Genomic DNA, 13,176 nt, shown 5'->3' on the forward strand with positions numbered 1-13,176 from the left:
TGTTTCTTCATTTAACTTCCTATTTTATAAACCCTTTCCTTGCTGCATACTCCATGTCTAAGTGATTGCCTTTTGCTGTGCATTGGGCAGACGAACTTGGGTCCGGTTACAGGAGCCACTAAGAACAAAGTAGGCTACTTGGATAATCACAAAAATTAGACAACCAAGAGCTAGGGTATGCTTGAACAACAAGTTTCATCTGTCACAAGAAACTTCAGATGTAAGGACACACACAGACAGAAAGTGAAGGGATAGAAAAAGATATTCCATGCAAATGGAAACCAAGAGAAAGCTGAGGTAGCTATACTTAGACAAAATAGACTTTAAGACAAAGAAAGTAATAAGAGACAAAGAAGGTCATCATATAATAATAAAGGGGTCAATCCACAAGAGAATATAACATTTGTAAATATTTACACACCCAAAATAGAACACATAAAAATATATACAGCAAATGTTAGCAGACCTAAAGGGAGAAATAGACATCAATCAGTAACAGTAGGGGACTTTAATACCCCTACTATTTCATTAATGGATAGATCATCCAGACAGAAAATCAATAAGGAAACATGGGCCTTAAGTGAAATGTTAGACCAGAACTTGTGAAACAACAGAGATGAAGCAGATGGCATGGTGCGATATCCCATTGTAGATGCTACGTAAGTGTGAATTCCTCCGACCTTTCCCCAACAAAAATCACCAATTAAAAAATAATACCCATGTGCAGATATTTGTTTTACAATAGATTTAAAAAAATTTTTTTTTATCATAAATACTATTTAAATACAACTTAATTTCTGGAGTATTCTGGTTTGTCACTGTGAACACTATCTAATATTTTTCCTAAAGACATTTTTTTATTATGTTATGTTAATCACCATACATTACATCATTAGTTTTTGATGTAGTGTTTCATGATTCATTATTTGCGTATAACACCCAGTGCTCCATGCAGAACGTGCCCTCTTTAATACCCATCACCAGACTAACCCATCCTCCCAGCCCCCTCCCCTCTAGAACCCTCAGTTTGTTTTTCAGAGTCCATCGTCTCTCATGGTTCATCTCCCCCCTCCGATTTCCCCCCCTTCATTCTTCCCCTCCTACTATCATCTTCTTCTTCTTCTTCTTCTTCAACATATAACGTATTATTTGTTTCAGAGGTACCTAATGACATTTTTTAAATTTTTCTGTAACTTATTTCAAAAAATAGGAAAAATATTTTTAAATATTTACCTATGTCAAGAAAATGAGAAAACAAGCTACAGACTATGAGAAAATATTTGCAAAAGATATATCTGATAAAGAAGTTATCCAAAATATACAAAGGCCTCTTAAAACTCAACAATAAGAAAACAAACAACCTGATTTAAAAATGGGCAAAAGATCTGAACAGACACCTCACCAAAAAAGACATATAGATGATAAATAAGCATATGAAAAGATGCTCCAAACCATGTCATCGGAAAAATGAAATTAAAACAAGATACCACCACACACCTATTAAAATGGCCAAAATCCAGAACACTAACAAATGCTGATGCGGATGTAGAACAGGAACTCTTATATATTAGTGGTGGGAATGCAAAATGATACAGCCATCTGGAAGTTTGGCAGTTTCTTTCAAAACCAAACATACTCTTAACGATTCAATCCAGCAATCACACTCCTTGGTATTTACCCAAATGAGCTGAAAACTTATGTCCACACAAAAATCTGTATGCAGATGTTTACAGCAGCTTTATTCACAACTGCCAAAACTTGGAAATAACCAAGATATCCTTCAGTAGGTAAATGAATAAACTGCGGTACATCCAGGCAACAGAATATCATTCAACACTAAAAAGAAATGTACTGTTAAGCCATGAAAAGACATTCAGGAAACGTAAATGCATATTACTAAGTGAAAGAAGCCAAACTTAAAGGCTACATGCAGTATTATTTCAACCACATGACACTGTGGAAAAAAGAAAACTATGGAGACAGGTTGCCAGGGGTTGGGGGTGGGGCAGGAGGGATGAATAGGTAGAGCACAGAGGATTTTTAGGGCAGTGAAAATACTCTGTATGATACTATAGTAATGGATACATGTCACTATACACTTGTCCAAACCCACTGACTGTACAACAGAAAGAGTGAACTCTAATGCAAACTATGGATTTCAGGTGATATGATGTGGCAATGCAGGTTCATCAGCTATGTACCACTCTAGTGGGTGATGTTGATAATAGGTGAAGCTGTGCATGTGTGGGGGCAGGGTTTATATAGGAAATCTCTGTAACTTCCTCTTAATTTTGCTATGTACCTAAAACTGTTCTAAAATATAAACTCTTTTTTTAATGTACCTATGATTTTTTAAAATGTTTTATTGTGACAGTTTTAGAATATACAAAGGAAAGCAATTATGAACAAGCACATAATCATCACCTATATTTAATGATTGCTCATATTTAATGAGTACCATATTTGATTTATGTATATTGCGGAACTACTTTAAATTAGATATGATGACATTTCAGCTCTAAATAGTTCGGGTTACATCTCTGAAGAATGGCACCTAACAAAATGGCACCACACCTAACAAAATTAGCAGTAAGTTCTTAACATCATCTAATATCTAGTCTATATTCAACTGTAATTGTGAACAATTAAATATGATTTGTGGCTGTACCAAGTTCTATGGTATGTACAAACCCTAAATTACGGGCAAGATTATTGCAAACACCCTTGCCGGTTCTTACAGCAGAGGTTAGGGGTTCTTAACACTTTGGGGGTTGTTACGGACTGAATGTTTGTGTCTTCCCAAAATTCACGTGTTGAAATTTAATACCCAATATGATAGTATTTGGAGGTGGCGCCTTTGGGAGGCAATTAGGCCACGAGGGTAAAGTCCTCATGAATGTGACTGGTACTTTTATAAGACAACAAAGGGGGCGCCTGGGTGGCTCAGTCGTTAGGCGTCTGCCTCTGGCTCAGGTCATGATCCCAGGGTCCTGGGATCGAGCCCTACATCGGGCTCCCCGCTTAGCGGAGAGCCTGCTTCTCCCTCTCCCACTCCCCCTGCTTGTGTTCCCTCTCTCGCTGTCTCTCTCTGTCAACTAAATAAATAAAATCTAAAAAAAAAAAAGACAACAAATGTACCAGAGCACTCTCTTTGGGCCATGTGAAGATATAAGAAGTTGCCAGTCTGCAACCTGGAAGAGGGTCCTTACCAGAACCCAACCCTACTACCACCCTGAATCTGGCTTCCAGACTCCAAAACAGTGTGAAATAAATGTTTGTTGCATAAGTCATTCAGTTTATGGTATTTTGTTATAGCAGCCTGAGCTAAAACAGGAGTTATATATCTCTTTAGGAATCTAAGCCAAATTTTGGACCTGTTCCCTAGAAAAATACAGCAAGGCCCCAATATGCAACACTGTACATACAACTCACTCTGCACACACTGAGAGTTCATGGGCCCCTAGAAACTTGTCCAGGGAGTCCCCAAACTTCAGGTTAAGGAGATCAGCTCCTTACTTGCGACGTTTAACTTTCCACTGGGCCACACCACACCCTGATGAACAGAGAGCTGGGAAGGCTGACCCAAAGTTGCACATAGATCTTCATTACCCAAACTGTTCAGCTTTAAACCAGACCCTTCAACAATGAACCTTGTGCTTCATCTCCCATCAATTTCCCGTCTGAACTCCTACCCTGTTGACCCACATCTCTGCTAAAGGCCTCAATCACAAACCTTTTAAATTCCTCCTAAAGCAGGTGCCCCCTATCAGGTATCAGGACCATCTCCCCTCTGGCCTTAAAAACTGCTATGTATGATGTAGGCAATGTTACTGTATTTCATCAAGTTGAATATACCATTGGTTGAAAAAAAGGCATCTCAATTTCAGAAATGTTAAAATGCGTAGAGATGTGTCAGTCTTAGAGCCTTACGGATTGATAAAATGATTGGTAAACAGCTCCTACACCAACCCCCCTCCAAACTGAACTATTCAAATCCCTTTCCCCATTTCCCTCAATCTTGAAACCAAGGGTTAATATCAGATCTATCAGGTGGCTACCAAGGCCTTGCTCCATCCCTGACCTTTCTGGCTGGCCAGTGCCTGTGCCTTATAGGCTGGTAAATATTCCAGATGACACTACAGGTTGCAAAGCTTTCTAATTCCCTCCAAGACATGTATTTCTGCACCATCAGAGCTGTGCAGAGCACTGAGTTCCCTGGATGTGTGGAATAATTTCCTGAGTAAATACATGAAGAGAGAGCGGGGAGGGAAGAGATCATGAGCGGGAAGTGGGCTATCTGAGAACATTTCTTTAGCCCTCTCGCCCACTATTCAGTTCTCACAATAGGAAGAACTGAAGACCAATTGCCAAGAGAGCCTGTTAGGATAGCAAACTTTAGACAAAATAAGTCATGAAAAACAAGATGGCGTTTGAGGAAAGAAGGAAGATAGCAATTCATCTGGGCCATGACTTTAAGGCTTAAGTGGTGCAAACTTCTTCCCTCAGGCTCCTCTGGTGAGCAGTACAGAGTTCCACAGGTCTGCAGGAAGAAAGAGAAGACAGAAGACTTGCAGCTTCCAAACACATACGATTTGAAACTCACTCTTGCTTCCTTCCCTGGCCCATGATACACAAGATTCTTCAGCCCCCCAAAAAACCCCAAAAGGCTGGGGATGCGTCCCTCAGACACCCAAGAGAGCCCACATCCCTGGTCAAAACGGCTGCATTTTCCCACAGAACTTGCCTTAGGCTCTAGGAGATTGAGTTCACAACTTTCTCTCCAGAACAGGGGGTGAGAGGGCACCGGGCCGCACTACATAGGGCGCCGCGGGCGAGAAGCAGCGCCGACTACGCTCCCACGCATCCCACGCATCCGACAGAAACAAGAATCAGCCGCCCACCCCTCCCACCCTAAGAAAGGCCAGGCACTGACGCTGCCACGTGCGTCACAAGACCCAATCGGGCCCCGGTGGTCTCTGGGAAGCGTAGTTGCGGGGGAAGGATGGAACAGGTGCCGCGCGAAGGACTCTGGGCCTCCTAGTTCAGGAGCGAGAAGCAGGTGCTCCGAGTGATCTAACGCGCGCAGGTGGCGGGCAGAGTAAGCCCCAGGGCCAAATCCCCTCCGCTTCCGGTTCCAGCCCGCCGAGATAGGGCTGGGGCCTCAAGCGGTGTTTTTGCACAGCAGAAGGGGTACTGGGGGAGGGAGTGGTTGAAGGGCACCGAAATCAGAAGTGGAAAGGAACAAACTCCAAAGGGTGTAAGAGGAACAGTTCTATGGACCCCTCCCCCACCAGCGCAGCCCGGAGGTGCTGTTGTCTGGAAGCCCTTGGCGGGAGGCGGGGCTGCTCCTGGGAGAGAAGCGCTCTAGTGATGCTTGTCCTAGGTACCAGTGAGCCAAGAAGCCTGCAGTTCACGTTAATTTTGGCAGCCCTTTGCCTTATAACCTAGCTCAGAGGCATGGAGATAACCTTTGGGAGGCTCGGTTTTCCTGGCATCACTGTTCATCTCAGACCAGGCAGAACAGGATAAAGATTTGTGAGGGCTGCAGAAACAACAATGAAAGGTGTCTGTCTTGGAGGAGGTAAAACTCCTGTCTCCCAGCTAGAAAAGCAACACTTGAGGAGACACACTGTGCCAGGGCAACCCATAATGCAGGCACAGTTTTTCATGGGTGCTGGGTTCCTGGAGGGTTGTGGGTGGGGGCATCCTGCGGACTTCCAGCACTGAGGCTCACTAAGCTTTACCCCAGGTGCCACCCAAAGCAAGGCAGTGGCTTCCTATGGCCAACACCCACTATATGCCCAATTTTTCTGCAAGAATTGGGGGTATCCAATCTATATCCCTACCTGGATGGGTAGGAGGGAAAGGATTTCCCCCTTGATGAAACTGAGGAGGAGGTGCTAGCAAAAGGGACAAAGAAGAAGTGGTCCAAGTTATGGTGATTTCCAACCTTCATCATGGCACAAACAGAAAATGGTAATATTTGTATGGCACACTGGGGTTGTATAAGGTAGGGTATAGATTAAACTGATATAATAAAGACCCCAAAACACAGTGATCTAAATATCATATATTTATTTCTCCCTCATATGAGAGTCTAGGTAGGAGCAGTCAAAGACTAGTGGGATAGCTCTGCTTTCCTGAACAAGTAATTTCCATCTTTGGGGCAAAAGGGGATGTTAAAATTCTCATTATCTCCCAGCCAATAGGTCAGAGAAAGCAGGCACAGAAATGACAATCATCCCTATTGCTTACATCTCATTGGTCAAGTAAATTAGACTTAATAAAAATTAATAACTTCTGTGCATTAAAGGACATTATCAAGAATATGAAAAGATAACCTACAGAATGGGAGAAAAATCTTTGCAAATTTTATATACAATAGGGTCTGGTATCCAGTATATATAAAGAACTCTTTAAGACTCAACAACAAAAAGATAAACAGCCCAGTTAAAATTTGGGCAAGGACTTGAATAGACATTTCTCCAGAAAAGATATACAAATGGCCAACAAATATAGGAAAAGATATTTAACATCATTAGTCATTAGGGAAATGCAAATCAAAACACATGAGGTACCATTTCACATCCATTAGGATGGCTTAATTTAAAAAAGGAAAGTAAGCATTAGTGAGGGTATGGAGAAGCTGGAACCATTGAACAGTGCCGCTGGGAATCTAAAATGCTTCAGCCACTGTAGAAAACAGTTGGCAGTTCCTCAGAAAGTTAAGTACAAAATAACCATATGACTCAATAATTCTCCTAGGCATATGCCCCAAAGAACTGAAAAGAAGCACATGTACATGCATAGCAGCACTATTCACAATGGCCTAAAGGTATAACTATCCCAAATCTCCACCGACATATTAACAGATAAACAAAATGTGGTATTTACATACAGTGGAATATTATTCAACCATAAAAAGGAATGAAGTACAGATAATGCTTACATGAATGAACCTGCAAACCATTATGCTAAAGAAACCAGATACAAAAGATCATATATTGTATGGTTCCATCTATATGGAATATCCAAAATAGATAAATCAATAGAGATAGAATGCAATTTAGTGGTTGACAGGTTATGAGGGGAGAGGAGAATGGGGAGAAATTGCTGAATAGGTAAGGAATTTTACTTTGGAATGATGGAAATGTTTTGGACCTAGAGAGAAATGGTGGTTGCACAACATTGTGAATGTATTAAATGCTGCCAAGTGTTCACTTAAAAATGGCTAATTTCATATTATGTGAATTTCACCTCAATAAATTATTCTTAAAATGTGAATGGTCTAAACACCCCAATCAAACAGCAGAGATTTTCAGACTGAATTTTTAAAAAAATTTTAAAAACAAATTATATGCTGCCTATGAGAAACCCGGTTTATTTATTTATTTTTTTAAAGATTTTATTTATTTTTTTGACAGAGAGAGACATAGCGAGAGCAGGAACACAAGCAGGGGGAGTGGGAGAGGGAGAAGCAGGCTTCCGCAGAGCAGGGAGCCCGATGCGGGACTCGATCCCAGGACCCTGGGATCATGACCTGAGCCGAAGGCAGACGCTTAACGACTGAGCCACCCAGGCGCCCGAGAAACCCGGTTTAAATAGAAAGACACAGGGATGCCTGATTGGCTCAGTTGGAAGAGCATGACTCTTAGTCTTGGATTGTAAATTCAAGCTCCATTTTGGGTGTAGAGCTTACTCGAAAAAAGAAAGAGAAAGACACAAATAGGTTAAAAGTAAAAAGATGGGGAAAGATATGCTATGCTAATACTAATTAAAAGAAAGCTAAAGTGGGTATATTAATATCAGACAAAATAGATTTGGGAACAAAAATATTACCAGGGACAAAGAAGATTGTTTTATAATGATAAGAGGACCGATTAAAAGTACATAACAATCAACAACAAATGAATAAACAAAGGAGAATCAGACCCATAAATACAGAGAATTGATGGTTACCAGATGGGAGGGGGGAGGGAAAATGGGTGAAGGGGAGTAAGAGATACAGCCTTCCAATATGGAATGAATAAATCACAAGAATAAAAGAAACAGCATAAGGAATATACTCAATGACACTGTAATGTATGGAGACAGATGGTAGCTACACTTGCGGTGAATATAGCATAATATGTATAAACCTGTTGAATCACTATGTTGTACACCTGAAACTAATGTAACATTGTGTGTCAACTATACCTCCTGCAAAAAAAACAAACAAAACAAAACAAAACCAAAAAACCAACCATACACACACAGAAAAAAAGATTTAAAAAAGGAAGTGTATTAGGGGTGCCTGGCTGGCTCAGTCAGTGGAACATTCAACTCTTGATCTTGGGGGTCATGAATTCAAGCCCCATGTTGGGCATGGAGCCTACTTTAAAAAATAAAAAAATAAAAAAAAGAAGTGTATTAGAAAGAGCTGTCAAATTTTATCAAAATTTTGGTTTCTATTTACATAATCCTGTAGGGTTTCTCTTTTACTCTATGTTTACAAGCTCCATATTATTATGAATTATATTGTTAAAGGTTGACAAATTCCCAGATACTGATTGATCTAGGCTTGCATTCTTGTAATAAACCCTATTTGGTCATAACAGAGAGATGATGGATGGATAGATAGGTAGGTAGATAGATAGATAGATAGATAAATAGATATAGATAGCAATGAAATTAAGAAATTAAAAAAAGAGTGTAACAATCCCAAATGTTTGCAAGAGCTTCAAAACACGTAACACAAAAACTGCTAGAACTGAAAAAGAGAAATAGACAAATTCACGATTATACCCAGCAATATCAAAATAATTAGAGATGGTAGACTTGACAAATTAATGCAACAGAATAGGAATTACATGAATGTACCCAAATACGTGTGGTAATTTGGTATATGCTAAAGGTGACATTTCAAATAAGTAGGAAAGACGGATTATTTGTAAATGGTGCTGAGAAACGGAGTATAAAATAGTGGTAAAATTAGATTCTTGCACAAAAAAACTTTAATGTAAAAAACTGAAAACAAAAGTAACAGGAGAAATCATGGGACCATTTAAAATTATCTCAAGATGCAGAGGGCCTTTTAAATATGAATAAAAACTCAGAAAGCTTAAAAGAAAATACTCGTAAATTAGATAACATAAAAATCATTTTCCATGGCAAAAGAGGATCCTAAACAAATTCCAAAAAATAGTAAATTGGAAAAAATATTTGTGAGGGACACCTGGGTGGCTCAGATGGTTAAGCATCTGCCTTCGGCTCAGGTCATGATCCCAGGGTCCTGGGATCGAGCCCCACATTGGGCTCTGTGCTCAGCAGGGAGCCTGCTTCTCCCTCTCCCTCTGCCTGCATGACTGCCTACTTGTGATCTCTCTCTCTCTCTGTCAAATAAATAAATAAAATCTTTAAAAAAAATCTGTGAATCATAAGGTGATTTCCTTACAATATTAGTAAAATGTTACTTTGTAATTGAATATTGAGCAAAAGATAGAGACAGTTCACAGAAAAGAAACCCAAACTTATTCACAATAAGAAAAAAGCAAATTAAAACTACACTTGGTTATCATTTTCCACCTACCAGATTGGTAAAGATCCAATAGATTGATACCTTGACCTAAAAGACTTGAAATTTACACCCAAAAAGCTCAGAAAGGATATACTTTTTGAATATACCTGTAACAGTTACGAAAATTGAGGCTCATTCAATTCCACTGAATCATTCAATTCCAAAGAATCAATATAAATGTCTGACATAATGTAGTAGCATCAGAAACAAATAACAAAGACAGCCAAGACTTCTGAGTTAAAGAAGACCACCTAGGACTTGCCTATGGTTTTGCCATAGCTTGCTTGTCCTGAATTGCAGTTCTCTATTATTCCCAAATAAACCTAATTTTGCTGTTAAAAAAAAAAAAAAAAAGAACACCTAAAGTAATTTACAAAACGTGGAAATGAATAACAATGAAAACACTAACTGCCAAAATTGTAGGACACAACCTAGGTAGTAGAGGGTAGTAGTGCAGCTTCAAGTACATTTATCAAGAAAAACAAAAAACTGGGGCACCTGGGTGGCTCAGTTGTTAAGCGTCTGCCTTCAGCTCAGGTCATGATCCCAGGGTCCTGGGATTGAGCCCTACATCAGGCTCCCTGCTCTGTAGAAAGCCTGCTTCTCCCTCTCCCACTCCCCCTGCTTGTGCTCTCTCTCTCGCTGTGTCTCTCTGTCAAATAAATAAATAAAATCTTAAAAAAAAAAAAAAAAGAAAAAGAAAAAACTAAATTCTCAACTCAAAAGTGTAGGAACAGAGCACACTCAAACAAGAATTAAATTATAAACATAAAAGGCAGAAATCAATACAGGAGAGATAAAAGGATAGCAAAACCAAAAGATAGGTTTTTTTTTTTTAATCAGTGATCAATAAGTTATATCAACCTTTGTCAAGGCTGATAAAAAGTACAAAGATGCAAATAAGAAAATGAGTAAGAAACCAAATGAAGTTAGAAGAGTAATAAAAGAATCTTATGAATGACTATTTGCAAACAAATTTGACAACCTAGACACATGAACACATTTCTTAAAAAAAATACCAAAATTGGCATAAGAAACAGAAAAATTTAATAAACCCAATAATTTGAAATGGTATAGAAACATCTTCTCACAAGACAATGCCTAGAGCCCAGATGGATTTACAAGTAAATTTTAACCAAACTTTTATGAATGGATTTGATGGCAGATTTGATGGGAGACAAACAAGGTAAGAAAAAAAACACTTTGATAGAGTCCAAATGACTGAGAAGTATATGGAGATACGCTCCAGCTCACCAGTAGTCAATAATAACAATGCAAACCAAAAACATCCAAGGAAGATAATATCAAGTGTTTACCAGCACATAGAAAGAGGTGCTGCTGGTGAGAATGTAAACAGATACAGCCACTCTAGAAAGTAACCTGGTTGTACCTACCCAGTAAAATTGTGTGAACAAACAGGTGCAATATTCCAGGCTAAGTATTCTAATCTAGTCCAGGTCTGCAAGGGATACATACTGGGATGTTCCTTGTGAAAGCCAGTAGTTCTATCCATCACTTCAGGTGGTAAAGAATAAATAGAACATAGTAAATATATACTATTAGTTACTATGCAAGTGTTAGAAGTGATGAATAGCATTAGATGACTATGCACAGAGGAACATGATAGATCTAAAAACCATGTAGAGTAAATGGATGTCCAAAGAAAGCCAGGATAGCATTACTGATATCAGACAAAATAGACTTTAAAACAAAGACTGTACATAACAAGAGACAAGGACACTATATCATCATAAAGGGGACAATCCAACAAGAAGATATAACAATTATATTGGGAAAAGTTTTCAATTAGCAATAATCGCGCCTCAGATAAACCTCATTGGCTACGATACTGCCACTGCGCAAAGCTGAAGATATAACAATTGTAAATATTTATGAACGCAACATGAGAGCACCCAAATACATAAAACAATAACAAACATAAAGGAAATAATTGATAGTAATATAATAAAATAGTAAGGGACTTTAACACCCCACTTACACTGATGAACAGATCATCCAAACAGAAAATCAAGAAGGAAATAGTGACTTTGAATGAACACTGGACCAGATGGATTTAACAGATATAGTCAGAAGATTCCATCCTAAAACAGCAGAATACACATTCTTTTCAAATGCACATGGAACATTTTCCAGAATAGATTACATATTAGGCCACAAAACCTTCTCAAAAAATTCAAAAAGATTAAAGTCACACCATGCATCTTTTCTTTCTTTTTTTTATGATTTTATTTATTTATCAGAGAGAGAGCCCAAGCAGGGGGAGCGGCAGGCAGAGGGAGAGGCAGGCTCCCTGCTGAGCAAGGAGCCCAATGTGGGACTCGATTCCAGGACCCTGGGATCACGACCTGAGCCGAAGGCAGTGGCTTAACCGACTGAGCCACCCAGGCATCCCTCATGCATCTTTTCTGACCACAATGCTATGAAACTAGAAATCAACCACAACAAAAAAATGTGGAAAGAGCACAAATACATGGAAGCTAAATAACATGCTACTAAACAATAAATGGGTCAACTAAGAAATCAAAGAAGAAATAAAAAATGACATGGAAACAAATGAAAATGAAAATACAATGGTCCAAAATATTTGGGATTCAGTAAAAGTGGTTCTAAGTTGAAGTTGATAGCAATATAGGCCTACCTCAAGAAGCAATAAAAATCTCAAACAACCTAATGTTAAACCTAAAGGCGCTAGAAAAGAAGAACAAAACCCAAAACTAGAAGGAAGAAAATAAAGATTAAAGCAGAAATAAATGATATAAAACTTAAAAAAACAATAGAACAGATCACTGAAACCAGGAGCTGGTTCTTTGAAAAGATCAACAAAATTGATAAACCTCTAGCCAGGCTCATCAAAACAAACAAACAAACAAAAAACACACAAAACAAAATGAGAGGATGAAAATAAACAAAATCATTAATGAAAGAGGAGAAATAACAGACACTACAGAAATACAAGCAATTATAAGATTGTGAAAAATTATATGCTAACAAAGTGGGCAACCTAGAAGAAATGGATGAAGTCCTAGAAACATATAACCTACCAAAACTGAAGCAGGAAGAAATTGAAAATTTGAACAGACCAATTACCAGCGAAGAAATTGACTCAGTAATCAAAAAACTCCCAACAAATAGAAGTCTAGGACCAGCCGGCTTCACAGGTGAATTCTACCAAACATTTAAAGAAGAGTTAATACCTAGTTTCAAAATATTCCAAAAAATAGAAGAGAAAGAAAACTTCCAAATTCATTCTATGAGGCCAGCATTACTCTGATACTAAAACCAGATAAAGACACCACAAAAAAAGAGCACTACAGGCCAGTATCTCAATGAATATAGATGAAAAAATTCTCAACAAAATACCAGCAGACTGAATCCAACAATACATTAAAAACATCATTCACCACAATTAAGTGGGATTTATTCCCAGGATGCAAGGGTGGTTTAATACTTGCAAATCAATCAACATGATACCTCACATCAATAGAGGAAGCATAAAAAACCATATGATCATTTCAATAGACACAGAAAAAGCCTTTGACAAAGTACATCCATTCATGATAAAAACCCTCACAACAAAGTAGGTTTAGATACCTCAACAT

General features: G+C 38.6%; 1 pseudogene; it reads right to left on the reverse strand.

Moving 5' to 3' along the window:
* Positions 1-11,318: 11,318 nt before the first annotated feature.
* On the reverse strand, positions 11,319-11,423 carry LOC116623473 (annotated as a pseudogene).
* Positions 11,424-13,176: the final 1,753 nt, after the last annotated feature.

The sequence above is a fragment of the Phoca vitulina genome, unplaced genomic scaffold (genome assembly GCF_004348235.1).
Source record: "Phoca vitulina isolate PV1807 unplaced genomic scaffold, GSC_HSeal_1.0 scaffold58, whole genome shotgun sequence".
In the NCBI taxonomy this organism is placed as follows: Eukaryota; Metazoa; Chordata; class Mammalia; order Carnivora; family Phocidae; genus Phoca; species Phoca vitulina.